Here is a 12,584-nt window from a genome sequence, read left to right as displayed (position 1 = left end):
CATAGCTCTCTGCAGCTGTAACACTTTCACACTTTGCAAATCATTTCACGATTTTGATAGTTATGAAGACAGAATATGTTTTTAAGGTCATGCTAGGCGGTTGCTATGGTGGTTGCTGTGGACTTGGCTGGACCGCGTCCGATTCCTGTTATTAGCTGTCCGCCGTAGGAAGGCTGCGTTCCATTTACAAGTAGTGACAGTCTGCCGCAACTCGAACTCAAACCCCGCTTTGTTCTTTAATTATAGGCCTTTTATAGCCGTTCATGACACGCGCACACACACACATAAAGCACTTTGCCTCACCATGAGAATGGAACTTTACCTAAGATAACCTTTAAAATATCTGATATAGGATAGAAAAATGAAGCAACCAGAGATTTAATGATGAAGACTCTAAAACCCACTGTCTTGACAAAATAAAGCGTTTTTGTACAACTTCATATAAATAGCTGTAACTTTTGATAGAAGATTCAGATATACGTATTCATGACTTTATCTTATAGAACTCAATGTCCCCGTGCTGGGCAAACAGGTTTTGCAGCCGTTTGAGCTAAGATTTTAAAATTATTCACATAATGAAAACCTATACTTTGTTTCAGGCGAGTTTCCCATTCAAATGCATGTAACAGTGAGAAACGCATTGTCTTGGCAAAATAAAGCGTTTTTGAACAACTTCATATAAATCGCTGTAACTTTTGATAGAAGACTCAGACAAACATGTTTATGGCTTTATCTTATAGAACTCAATATCCCCGTGCTGGGCAAACAGAACAGGTTTTGCAGCCGTTTGAGCTAAGATTTTAAAATTATTCACATAATGAAAACCTATACTTTGTTTCAGGCGAGTTTCCCATTCAAATGCATGTAACAGTGAGAAACGCATTGTCTTGGCGAAATAAAGCGTTTTTGAACAACTTCATATAAATCGCTGTAACTTTTGATAGAAGACTCAGACAAACATGTTTATGGCTTTATCTTATAGAACTCAATATCCCCGTGCTGGGCAAACAGGTTTTGCAGCCGTTTGAGCTAAGATTTTAAAATTATTCACATAATGAAAACCTATACTTTGTTTCAGGCGAGTTTCCCATTCAAATGAATGTAACAGTGAGAAACGCATTGTCTTGGCAAAATAAAGCGTTTTAGAACAACTTCATATAAATCGCTGTAACTTTTGATAGAAGACTCAGACAAACATGTTTATGGCTTTATCTTATAGAACTCAAGATCCCCGTGCTGGGCAAACAGGTTTTGCAGCCGTTTGAGCTAAGATTTTAAAATTCTTCACATAATGAAAACCTATACTTTGTTTCAGGCGAGTTTCCCATTCAAATGCATGTAACAGTGAGAAACGCATTGTCTTGGCAAAATAAAGCGTTTTTGAACAACTTCATATAAATCGCTGTAACTTTTGATAGAAGACTCAGACAAACATGTTTATGGCTTTATCTTATAGAACTCAAGATCCCCGTGCTGGGCAAACAGGTTTTGCAGCCGTTTGAACTAAGATTTTAAAATTCTTCACATAATGAAAACCTATACTTTGTTTCAGGCGAGTTTCCCATTCAAATGCATGTAACAGTGAGAAACGCATTGTCTTGGCGAAATAAAGCGTTTTTGAACAACTTCATATAAATCGCTGTAACTTTTGATAGAAGACTCAGACAAACATGTTTATGGCTTTATCTTATAGAACTCAAGATCCCCGTGCTGGGCAAACAGGTTTTGCAGCCGTTTGAGCTAAGATTTTAAAATTATTCACATAATGAAAACCTATACTTTGTTTCAGGCGAGTTTCCCATTCAAATGCATGTAACAGTGAGAAACGCATTGTCTTGGCAAAATAAAGCGTTTTTGAACAACTTCATATAAATCGCTGTAACTTTTGATAGAAGACTCAGACAAACATGTTTATGGCTTTATCTTATAGAACTCAAGATCCCCGTGCTGGGCAAACAGGTTTTGCAGCCGTTTGAACTAAGATTTTAAAATTATTCACATAATGAAAACCTATACTTTGTTTCAGGCGAGTTTCCCATTCAAATGCATGTAACAGTGAGAAACGCATTGTCTTGGCAAAATAAAGCGTTTTTGAACAACTTCATATAAATCGCTGTAACTTTTGATAGAAGACTCAGACAAACATGTTTATGGCTTTATCTTATAGAACTCAAGATCCCCGTGCTGGGCAAACAGGTTTTGCAGCCGTTTGAACTAAGATTTTAAAATTATTCACATAATGAAAACCTATACTTTGTTTCAGGCGAGTTTCCCATTCAAATGCATGTAACAGTGAGAAACGCATTGTCTTGGCAAAATAAAGCGTTTTTGAACAACTTCATATAAATCGCTGTAACTTTTGATAGAAGACTCAGACAAACATGTTTATGGCTTTATCTTATAGAACTCAAGATCCCCGTGCTGGGCAAACAGGTTTTGCAGCCGTTTGAGCTAAGATTTTAAAATTATTCACATAATGAAAACCTATACTTTGTTTCAGGCGAGTTTCCCATTCAAATGCATGTAACAGTGAGAAACGCATTGTCTTGGCAAAATAAAGCGTTTTTGAACAACTTCATATAAATCGCTGTAACTTTTGATAGAAGACTCAGACAAACATGTTTATGGCTTTATCTTATAGAACTTAAGATCCCCGTGCTGGGCAAACAGGTTTTGCAGCCGTTTGAACTAAGATTTTAAAATTATTCACATAATGAAAACCTATACTTTGTTTCAGGCGAGTTTCCCATTCAAATGCATGTAACAGTGAGAAACGCATTGTCTTGGCAAAATAAAGCGTTTTTGAACAACTTCATATAAATCGCTGTAACTTTTGATAGAAGACTCAGACAAACATGTTTATGGCTTTATCTTATAGAACTCAAGATCCCCGTGCTGGGCAAACAGGTTTTGCAGCCGTTTGAACTAAGATTTTAAAATTATTCACATAATGAAAACCTATACTTTGTTTCAGGCGAGTTTCCCATTCAAATGCATGTAACAGTGAGAAACGCATTGTCTTGGCGAAATAAAGCGTTTTTGAACAACTTCATATAAATCGCTGTAACTTTTGATAGAAGACTCAGACAAACATGTTTATGGCTTTATCTTATAGAACTCAAGATCCCCGTGCTGGGCAAACAGGTTTTGCAGCCGTTTGAGCTAAGATTTTAAAATTATTCACATAATGAAAACCTATACTTTGTTTCAGGCGAGTTTCCCATTCAAATGCATGTAACAGTGAGAAACGCATTGTCTTGGCAAAATAAAGCGTTTTTGAACAACTTCATATAAATCGCTGTAACTTTTGATAGAAGACTCAGACAAACATGTTTATGGCTTTATCTTATAGAACTCAAGATCCCCGTGCTGGGCAAACAGGTTTTGCAGCCGTTTGAACTAAGATTTTAAAATTATTCACATAATGAAAACCTATACTTTGTTTCAGGCGAGTTTCCCATTCAAATGCATGTAACAGTGAGAAACGCATTGTCTTGGCAAAATAAAGCGTTTTTGAACAACTTCATATAAATCGCTGTAACTTTTGATAGAAGACTCAGACAAACATGTTTATGGCTTTATCTTATAGAACTCAAGATCCCCGTGCTGGGCAAACAGGTTTTGCAGCCGTTTGAGCTAAGATTTTAAAATTCTTCACATAATGAAAACCTATACTTTGTTTCAGGCGAGTTTCCCATTCAAATGCATGTAACAGTGAGAAACGCATTGTCTTGGCAAAATAAAGCGTTTTTGAACAACTTCATATAAATCGCTGTAACTTTTGATAGAAGACTCAGACAAACATGTTTATGGCTTTATCTTATAGAACTCAAGATCCCCGTGCTGGGCAAACAGGTTTTGCAGCCGTTTGAACTAAGATTTTAAAATTATTCACATAATGAAAACCTATACTTTGTTTCAGGCGAGTTTCCCATTCAAATGCATGTAACAGTGAGAAACGCATTGTCTTGGCAAAATAAAGCGTTTTTGAACAACTTCATATAAATCGCTGTAACTTTTGATAGAAGACTCAGACAAACATGTTTATGGCTTTATCTTATAGAACTCAAGATCCCCGTGCTGGGCAAACAGGTTTTGCAGCCGTTTGAACTAAGATTTTAAAATTATTCACATAATGAAAACCTATACTTTGTTTCAGGCGAGTTTCCCATTCAAATGCATGTAACAGTGAGAAACGCATTGTCTTGGCGAAATAAAGCGTTTTTGAACAACTTCATATAAATCGCTGTAACTTTTGATAGAAGACTCAGACAAACATGTTTATGGCTTTATCTTATAGAACTCAAGATCCCCGTGCTGGGCAAACAGGTTTTGCAGCCGTTTGAGCTAAGATTTTAAAATTATTCACATAATGAAAACCTATACTTTGTTTCAGGCGAGTTTCCCATTCAAATGCATGTAACAGTGAGAAACGCATTGTCTTGGTGAAATAAAGCGTTTTTGAACAACTTCATATAAATCGCTGTAACTTTTGATAGAAGACTCAGACAAACATGTTTATGGCTTTATCTTATAGAACTCAAGATCCCCGTGCTGGGCAAACAGGTTTTGCAGCCGTTTGAACTAAGATTTTAAAATTATTCACATAATGAAAACCTATACTTTGTTTCAGGCGAGTTTCCCATTCAAATGCATGTAACAGTGAGAAACGCATTGTCTTGGCGAAATAAAGCGTTTTTGAACAACTTCATATAAATCGCTGTAACTTTTGATAGAAGACTCAGACAAACATGTTTATGGCTTTATCTTATAGAACTCAAGATCCCCGTGCTGGGCAAACAGGTTTTGCAGCCGTTTGAACTAAGATTTTAAAATTATTCACATAATGAAAACCTATACTTTGTTTCAGGCGAGTTTCCCATTCAAATGCATGTAACAGTGAGAAACGCATTGTCTTGGCAAAATAAAGCGTTTTTGAACAACTTCATATAAATCGCTGTAACTTTTGATAGAAGACTCAGACAAACATGTTTATGGCTTTATCTTATAGAACTCAAGATCCCCGTGCTGGGCAAACAGGTTTTGCAGCCGTTTGAACTAAGATTTTAAAATTATTCACATAATGAAAACCTATACTTTGTTTCAGGCGAGTTTCCCATTCAAATGCATGTAACAGTGAGAAACGCATTGTCTTGGCGAAATAAAGCGTTTTTGAACAACTTCATATAAATCGCTGTAACTTTTGATAGAAGACTCAGACAAACATGTTTATGGCTTTATCTTATAGAACTCAAGATCCCCGTGCTGGGCAAACAGGTTTTGCAGCCGTTTGAACTAAGATTTTAAAATTATTCACATAATGAAAACCTATACTTTGTTTCAGGCGAGTTTCCCATTCAAATGCATGTAACAGTGAGAAACGCATTGTCTTGGCGAAATAAAGCGTTTTTGAACAACTTCATATAAATCGCTGTAACTTTTGATAGAAGACTCAGACAAACATGTTTATGGCTTTATCTTATAGAACTCAAGATCCCCGTGCTGGGCAAACAGGTTTTGCAGCCGTTTGAACTAAGATTTTAAAATTATTCACATAATGAAAACCTATACTTTGTTTCAGGCGAGTTTCCCATTCAAATGCATGTAACAGTGAGAAACGCATTGTCTTGGCGAAATAAAGCGTTTTTGAACAACTTCATATAAATCGCTGTAACTTTTGATAGAAGACTCAGACAAACATGTTTATGGCTTTATCTTATAGAACTCAAGATCCCCGTGCTGGGCAAACAGGTTTTGCAGCCGTTTGAGCTAAGATTTTAAAATTATTCACATAATGAAAACCTATACTTTGTTTCAGGCGAGTTTCCCATTCAAATGCATGTAACAGTGAGAAACGCATTGTCTTGGCAAAATAAAGCGTTTTTGAACAACTTCATATAAATCGCTGTAACTTTTGATAGAAGACTCAGACAAACATGTTTATGGCTTTATCTTATAGAACTCAATATCCCCGTGCTGGGCAAACAGGTTTTGCAGCCGTTTGAGCTAAGATTTTAAAATTATTCACATAATGAAAACCTATACTTTGTTTCAGGCGAGTTTCCCATTCAAATGCATGTAACAGTGAGAAACGCATTGTCTTGGCGAAATAAAGCGTTTTTGAACAACTTCATATAAATCGCTGTAACTTTTGATAGAAGACTCAGACAAACATGTTTATGGCTTTATCTTATAGAACTCAAGATCCCCGTGCTGGGCAAACAGGTTTTGCAGCCGTTTGAACTAAGATTTTAAAATTATTCACATAATGAAAACCTATACTTTGTTTCAGGCGAGTTTCCCATTCAAATGCATGTAACAGTGAGAAACGCATTGTCTTGGCGAAATAAAGCGTTTTTGAACAACTTCATATAAATCGCTGTAACTTTTGATAGAAGACTCAGACAAACATGTTTATGGCTTTATCTTATAGAACTCAAGATCCCCGTGCTGGGCAAACAGGTTTTGCAGCCGTTTGAGCTAAGATTTTAAAATTCTTCACATAATGAAAACCTATACTTTGTTTCAGGCGAGTTTCCCATTCAAATGCATGTAACAGTGAGAAACGCATTGTATTGGCAAAATAAAGCGTTTTTGAACAACTTCATATAAATCGCTGTAACTTTTGATAGAAGACTCAGACAAACATGTTTATGGCTTTATCTTATAGAACTCAAGATCCCCGTGCTGGGCAAACAGGTTTTGCAGCCGTTTGAACTAAGATTTTAAAATTATTCACATAATGAAAACCTATACTTTGTTTCAGGCGAGTTTCCCATTCAAATGCATGTAACAGTGAGAAACGCATTGTCTTGGCGAAATAAAGCGTTTTTGAACAACTTCATATAAATCGCTGTAACTTTTGATAGAAGACTCAGACAAACATGTTTATGGCTTTATCTTATAGAACTCAAGATCCCCGTGCTGGGCAAACAGGTTTTGCAGCCGTTTGAGCTAAGATTTTAAAATTATTCACATAATGAAAACCTATACTTTGTTTCAGGCGAGTTTCCCATTCAAATGCATGTAACAGTGAGAAACGCATTGTCTTGGCAAAATAAAGCGTTTTTGAACAACTTCATATAAATCGCTGTAACTTTTGATAGAAGACTCAGACAAACATGTTTATGGCTTTATCTTATAGAACTCAAGATCCCCGTGCTGGGCAAACAGGTTTTGCAGCCGTTTGAACTAAGATTTTAAAATTATTCACATAATGAAAACCTATACTTTGTTTCAGGCGAGTTTCCCATTCAAATGCACGTAACAGTGAGAAACGCATTGTCTTGGCGAAATAAAGCGTTTTTGAACAACTTCATATAAATCGCTGTAACTTTTGATAGAAGACTCAGACAAACATGTTTATGGCTTTATCTTATAGAACTCAAGATCCCCGTGCTGGGCAAACAGGTTTTGCAGCCGTTTGAGCTAAGATTTTAAAATTATTCACATAATGAAAACCTATACTTTGTTTCAGGCGAGTTTCCCATTCAAATGCATGTAACAGTGAGAAACGCATTGTCTTGGCAAAATAAAGCGTTTTTGAACAACTTCATATAAATCGCTGTAACTTTTGATAGAAGACTCAGACAAACATGTTTATGGCTTTATCTTATAGAACTCAATATCCCCGTGCTGGGCAAACAGGTTTTGCAGCCGTTTGAGCTAAGATTTTAAAATTATTCACATAATGAAAACCTATACTTTGTTTCAGGCGAGTTTCCCATTCAAATGCATGTAACAGTGAGAAACGCATTGTCTTGGCGAAATAAAGCGTTTTTGAACAACTTCATATAAATCGCTGTAACTTTTGATAGAAGACTCAGACAAACATGTTTATGGCTTTATCTTATAGAACTCAAGATCCCCGTGCTGGGCAAACAGGTTTTGCAGCCGTTTGAACTAAGATTTTAAAATTATTCACATAATGAAAACCTATACTTTGTTTCAGGCGAGTTTCCCATTCAAATGCATGTAACAGTGAGAAACGCATTGTCTTGGCGAAATAAAGCGTTTTTGAACAACTTCATATAAATCGCTGTAACTTTTGATAGAAGACTCAGACAAACATGTTTATGGCTTTATCTTATAGAACTCAAGATCCCCGTGCTGGGCAAACAGGTTTTGCAGCCGTTTGAGCTAAGATTTTAAAATTATTCACATAATGAAAACCTATACTTTGTTTCAGGCGAGTTTCCCATTCAAATGCATGTAACAGTGAGAAACGCATTGTATTGGCAAAATAAAGCGTTTTTGAACAACTTCATATAAATCGCTGTAACTTTTGATAGAAGACTCAGACAAACATGTTTATGGCTTTATCTTATAGAACTCAAGATCCCCGTGCTGGGCAAACAGGTTTTGCAGCCGTTTGAACTAAGATTTTAAAATTATTCACATAATGAAAACCTATACTTTGTTTCAGGCGAGTTTCCCATTCAAATGCATGTAACAGTGAGAAACGCATTGTCTTGGCAAAATAAAGCGTTTTTGAACAACTTCATATAAATCGCTGTAACTTTTGATAGAAGACTCAGACAAACATGTTTATGGCTTTATCTTATAGAACTCAAGATCCCCGTGCTGGGCAAACAGGTTTTGCAGCCGTTTGAACTAAGATTTTAAAATTATTCACATAATGAAAACCTATACTTTGTTTCAGGCGAGTTTCCCATTCAAATGCATGTAACAGTGAGAAACGCATTGTCTTGGCGAAATAAAGCGTTTTTGAACAACTTCATATAAATCGCTGTAACTTTTGATAGAAGACTCAGACAAACATGTTTATGGCTTTATCTTATAGAACTCAATATCCCCGTGCTGGGCAAACAGGTTTTGCAGCCGTTTGAACTAAGATTTTAAAATTATTCACATAATGAAAACCTATACTTTGTTTCAGGCGAGTTTCCCATTCAAATGCATGTAACAGTGAGAAACGCATTGTCTTGGCAAAATAAAGCGTTTTTGAACAACTTCATATAAATCGCTGTAACTTTTGATAGAAGACTCAGACAAACATGTTTATGGCTTTATCTTATAGAACTCAATATCCCCGTGCTGGGCAAACAGGTTTTGCAGCCGTTTGAGCTAAGATTTTAAAATTATTCACATAATGAAAACCTATACTTTGTCTCGGGTGAGTTTCCCATTCAAATGCATGTAACAGTGAGAAACACACTGTCTTGGCGAAATAAAGCGTTTTTCAACCACTTCATATAAATCGCTGTAACTTTTGATAGAAGACTCAGACAAACATGTTTATGGCTTTATCTTATAGAACTCAAGATCCCCGTGCTGGGCAAACAGGTTTTGCAGCCGTTTGAGCTAAGATTTTAAAATTATTCACATAATGAAAACCTATACTTTGTTTCAGGCGAGTTTCCCATTCAAATGCATGTAACAGTGAGAAACGCATTGTCTTGGCGAAATAAAGCGTTTTTGAACAACTTCATATAAATCGCTGTAACTTTTGATAGAAGACTCAGACAAACATGTTTATGGCTTTATCTTATAGAACTCAAGATCCCCGTGCTGGGCAAACAGGTTTTGCAGCCGTTTGAACTAAGATTTTAAAATTATTCACATAATGAAAACCTATACTTTGTTTCAGGCGAGTTTCCCATTCAAATGCATGTAACAGTGAGAAACGCATTGTCTTGGCGAAATAAAGCGTTTTTGAACAACTTCATATAAATCGCTGTAACTTTTGATAGAAGACTCAGACAAACATGTTTATGGCTTTATCTTATAGAACTCAAGATCCCCGTGCTGGGCAAACAGGTTTTGCAGCCGTTTGAGCTAAGATTTTAAAATTATTCACATAATGAAAACCTATACTTTGTTTCAGGCGAGTTTCCCATTCAAATGCATGTAACAGTGAGAAACGCATTGTCTTGGCGAAATAAAGCGTTTTTGAACAACTTCATATAAATCGCTGTAACTTTTGATAGAAGACTCAGACAAACATGTTTATGGCTTTATCTTATAGAACTCAATATCCCCGTGCTGGGCAAACAGGTTTTGCAGCCGTTTGAGCTAAGATTTTAAAATTATTCACATAATGAAAACCTATACTTTGTCTCGGGTGAGTTTCCCATTCAAATGCATGTAACAGTGAGAAACACACTGTCTTGGCGAAATAAAGCGTTTTTCAACCACTTCATATAAATCGCTGTAACTTTTGATAGAAGACTCAGACAAACATGTTTATGGCTTTATCTTATAGAACTCAAGATCCCCGTGCTGGGCAAACAGGTTTTGCAGCCGTTTGAGCTAAGATTTTAAAATTATTCACATAATGAAAACCTATACTTTGTTTCAGGCGAGTTTCCCATTCAAATGCATGTAACAGTGAGAAACGCATTGTCTTGGCGAAATAAAGCGTTTTTGAACAACTTCATATAAATCGCTGTAACTTTTGATAGAAGACTCAGACAAACATGTTTATGGCTTTATCTTATAGAACTCAATATCCCCGTGCTGGGCAAACAGAACAGGTTTTGCAGCCGTTTGAGCTAAGATTTTAAAATTATTCACATAATGAAAACCTATACTTTGTTTCAGGCGAGTTTCCCATTCAAATGCATGTAACAGTGAGAAACGCATTGTCTTGGCGAAATAAAGCGTTTTTGAACAACTTCATATAAATCGCTGTAACTTTTGATAGAAGACTCAGACAAACATGTTTATGGCTTTATCTTATAGAACTCAATATCCCCGTGCTGGGCAAACAGGTTTTGCAGCCGTTTGAGCTAAGATTTTAAAATTATTCACATAATGAAAACCTATACTTTGTTTCAGGCGAGTTTCCCATTCAAATGCATGTAACAGTGAGAAACGCATTGTCTTGGCGAAATAAAGCGTTTTTGAACAACTTCATATAAATCGCTGTAACTTTTGATAGAAGACTCAGACAAACATGTTTATGGCTTTATCTTATAGAACTCAAGATCCCCGTGCTGGGCAAACAGGTTTTGCAGCCGTTTGAACTAAGATTTTAAAATTATTCACATAATGAAAACCTATACTTTGTTTCAGGCGAGTTTCCCATTCAAATGCATGTAACAGTGAGAAACGCATTGTCTTGGCGAAATAAAGCGTTTTAGAACAACTTCATATAAATCGCTGTAACTTTTGATAGAAGACTCAGACAAACATGTTTATGGCTTTATCTTATAGAACTCAATATCCCCGTGCTGGGCAAACAGGTTTTGCAGCCGTTTGAGCTAAGATTTTAAAAGTATTCACATAATGAAAACCTATACTTTGTTTCAGGCGAGTTTCCCATTCAAATGCATGTAACAGTGAGAAACGCATTGTCTTGGCGAAATAAAGCGTTTTTGAACAACTTCATATAAATCGCTGTAACTTTTGATAGAAGACTCAGACAAACATGTTTATGGCTTTATCTTATAGAACTCAAGATCCCCGTGCTGGGCAAACAGGTTTTGCAGCCGTTTGAACTAAGATTTTAAAATTATTCACATAATGAAAACCTATACTTTGTTTCAGGCGAGTTTCCCATTCAAATGCATGTAACAGTGAGAAACGCATTGTCTTGGCGAAATAAAGCGTTTTTGAACAACTTCATATAAATCGCTGTAACTTTTGATAGAAGACTCAGACAAACATGTTTATGGCTTTATCTTATAGAACTCAATATCCCCGTGCTGGGCAAACAGGTTTTGCAGCCGTTTGAGCTAAGATTTTAAAATTATTCACATAATGAAAACCTATACTTTGTTTCAGGCGAGTTTCCCATTCAAATGCATGTAACAGTGAGAAACGCATTGTCTTGGCGAAATAAAGCGTTTTTGAACAACTTCATATAAATCGCTGTAACTTTTGATAGAAGACTCAGACAAACATGTTTATGGCTTTATCTTATAGAACTCAATATCCCCGTGCTGGGCAAACAGGTTTTGCAGCCGTTTGAGCTAAGATTTTAAAATTATTCACATAATGAAAACCTATACTTTGTCTCGGGTGAGTTTCCCATTCAAATGCATGTAACAGTGAGAAACACACTGTCTTGGCGAAATAAAGCGTTTTTCAACCACTTCATATAAATCGCTGTAACTTTTGATAGAAGACTCAGACAAACATGTTTATGGCTTTATCTTATAGAACTCAAGATCCCCGTGCTGGGCAAACAGGTTTTGCAGCCGTTTGAGCTAAGATTTTAAAATTATTCACATAATGAAAACCTATACTTTGTTTCAGGCGAGTTTCCCATTCAAATGCATGTAACAGTGAGAAACGCATTGTCTTGGCGAAATAAAGCGTTTTTGAACAACTTCATATAAATCGCTGTAACTTTTGATAGAAGACTCAGACAAACATGTTTATGGCTTTATCTTATAGAACTCAATATCCCCGTGCTGGGCAAACAGAACAGGTTTTGCAGCCGTTTGAGCTAAGATTTTAAAATTATTCACATAATGAAAACCTATACTTTGTTTCAGGCGAGTTTCCCATTCAAATGCATGTAACAGTGAGAAACGCATTGTCTTGGCGAAATAAAGCGTTTTTGAACAACTTCATATAAATCGCTGTAACTTTTGATAGAAGACTCAGACAAACAT

This window comes from Aulonocara sp. 'chitande type north' Nkhata Bay, linkage group LG1 (assembly GCF_057382095.1).
Source record: "Aulonocara sp. 'chitande type north' Nkhata Bay isolate Kocher_YH1m ecotype deep benthic linkage group LG1, A_spYH_male_GT1.1, whole genome shotgun sequence".
NCBI classification, from domain to species: Eukaryota; Metazoa; Chordata; class Actinopteri; order Cichliformes; family Cichlidae; genus Aulonocara; species Aulonocara sp. 'chitande type north' Nkhata Bay.
This window is presented reverse-complemented; position numbering follows the sequence as displayed.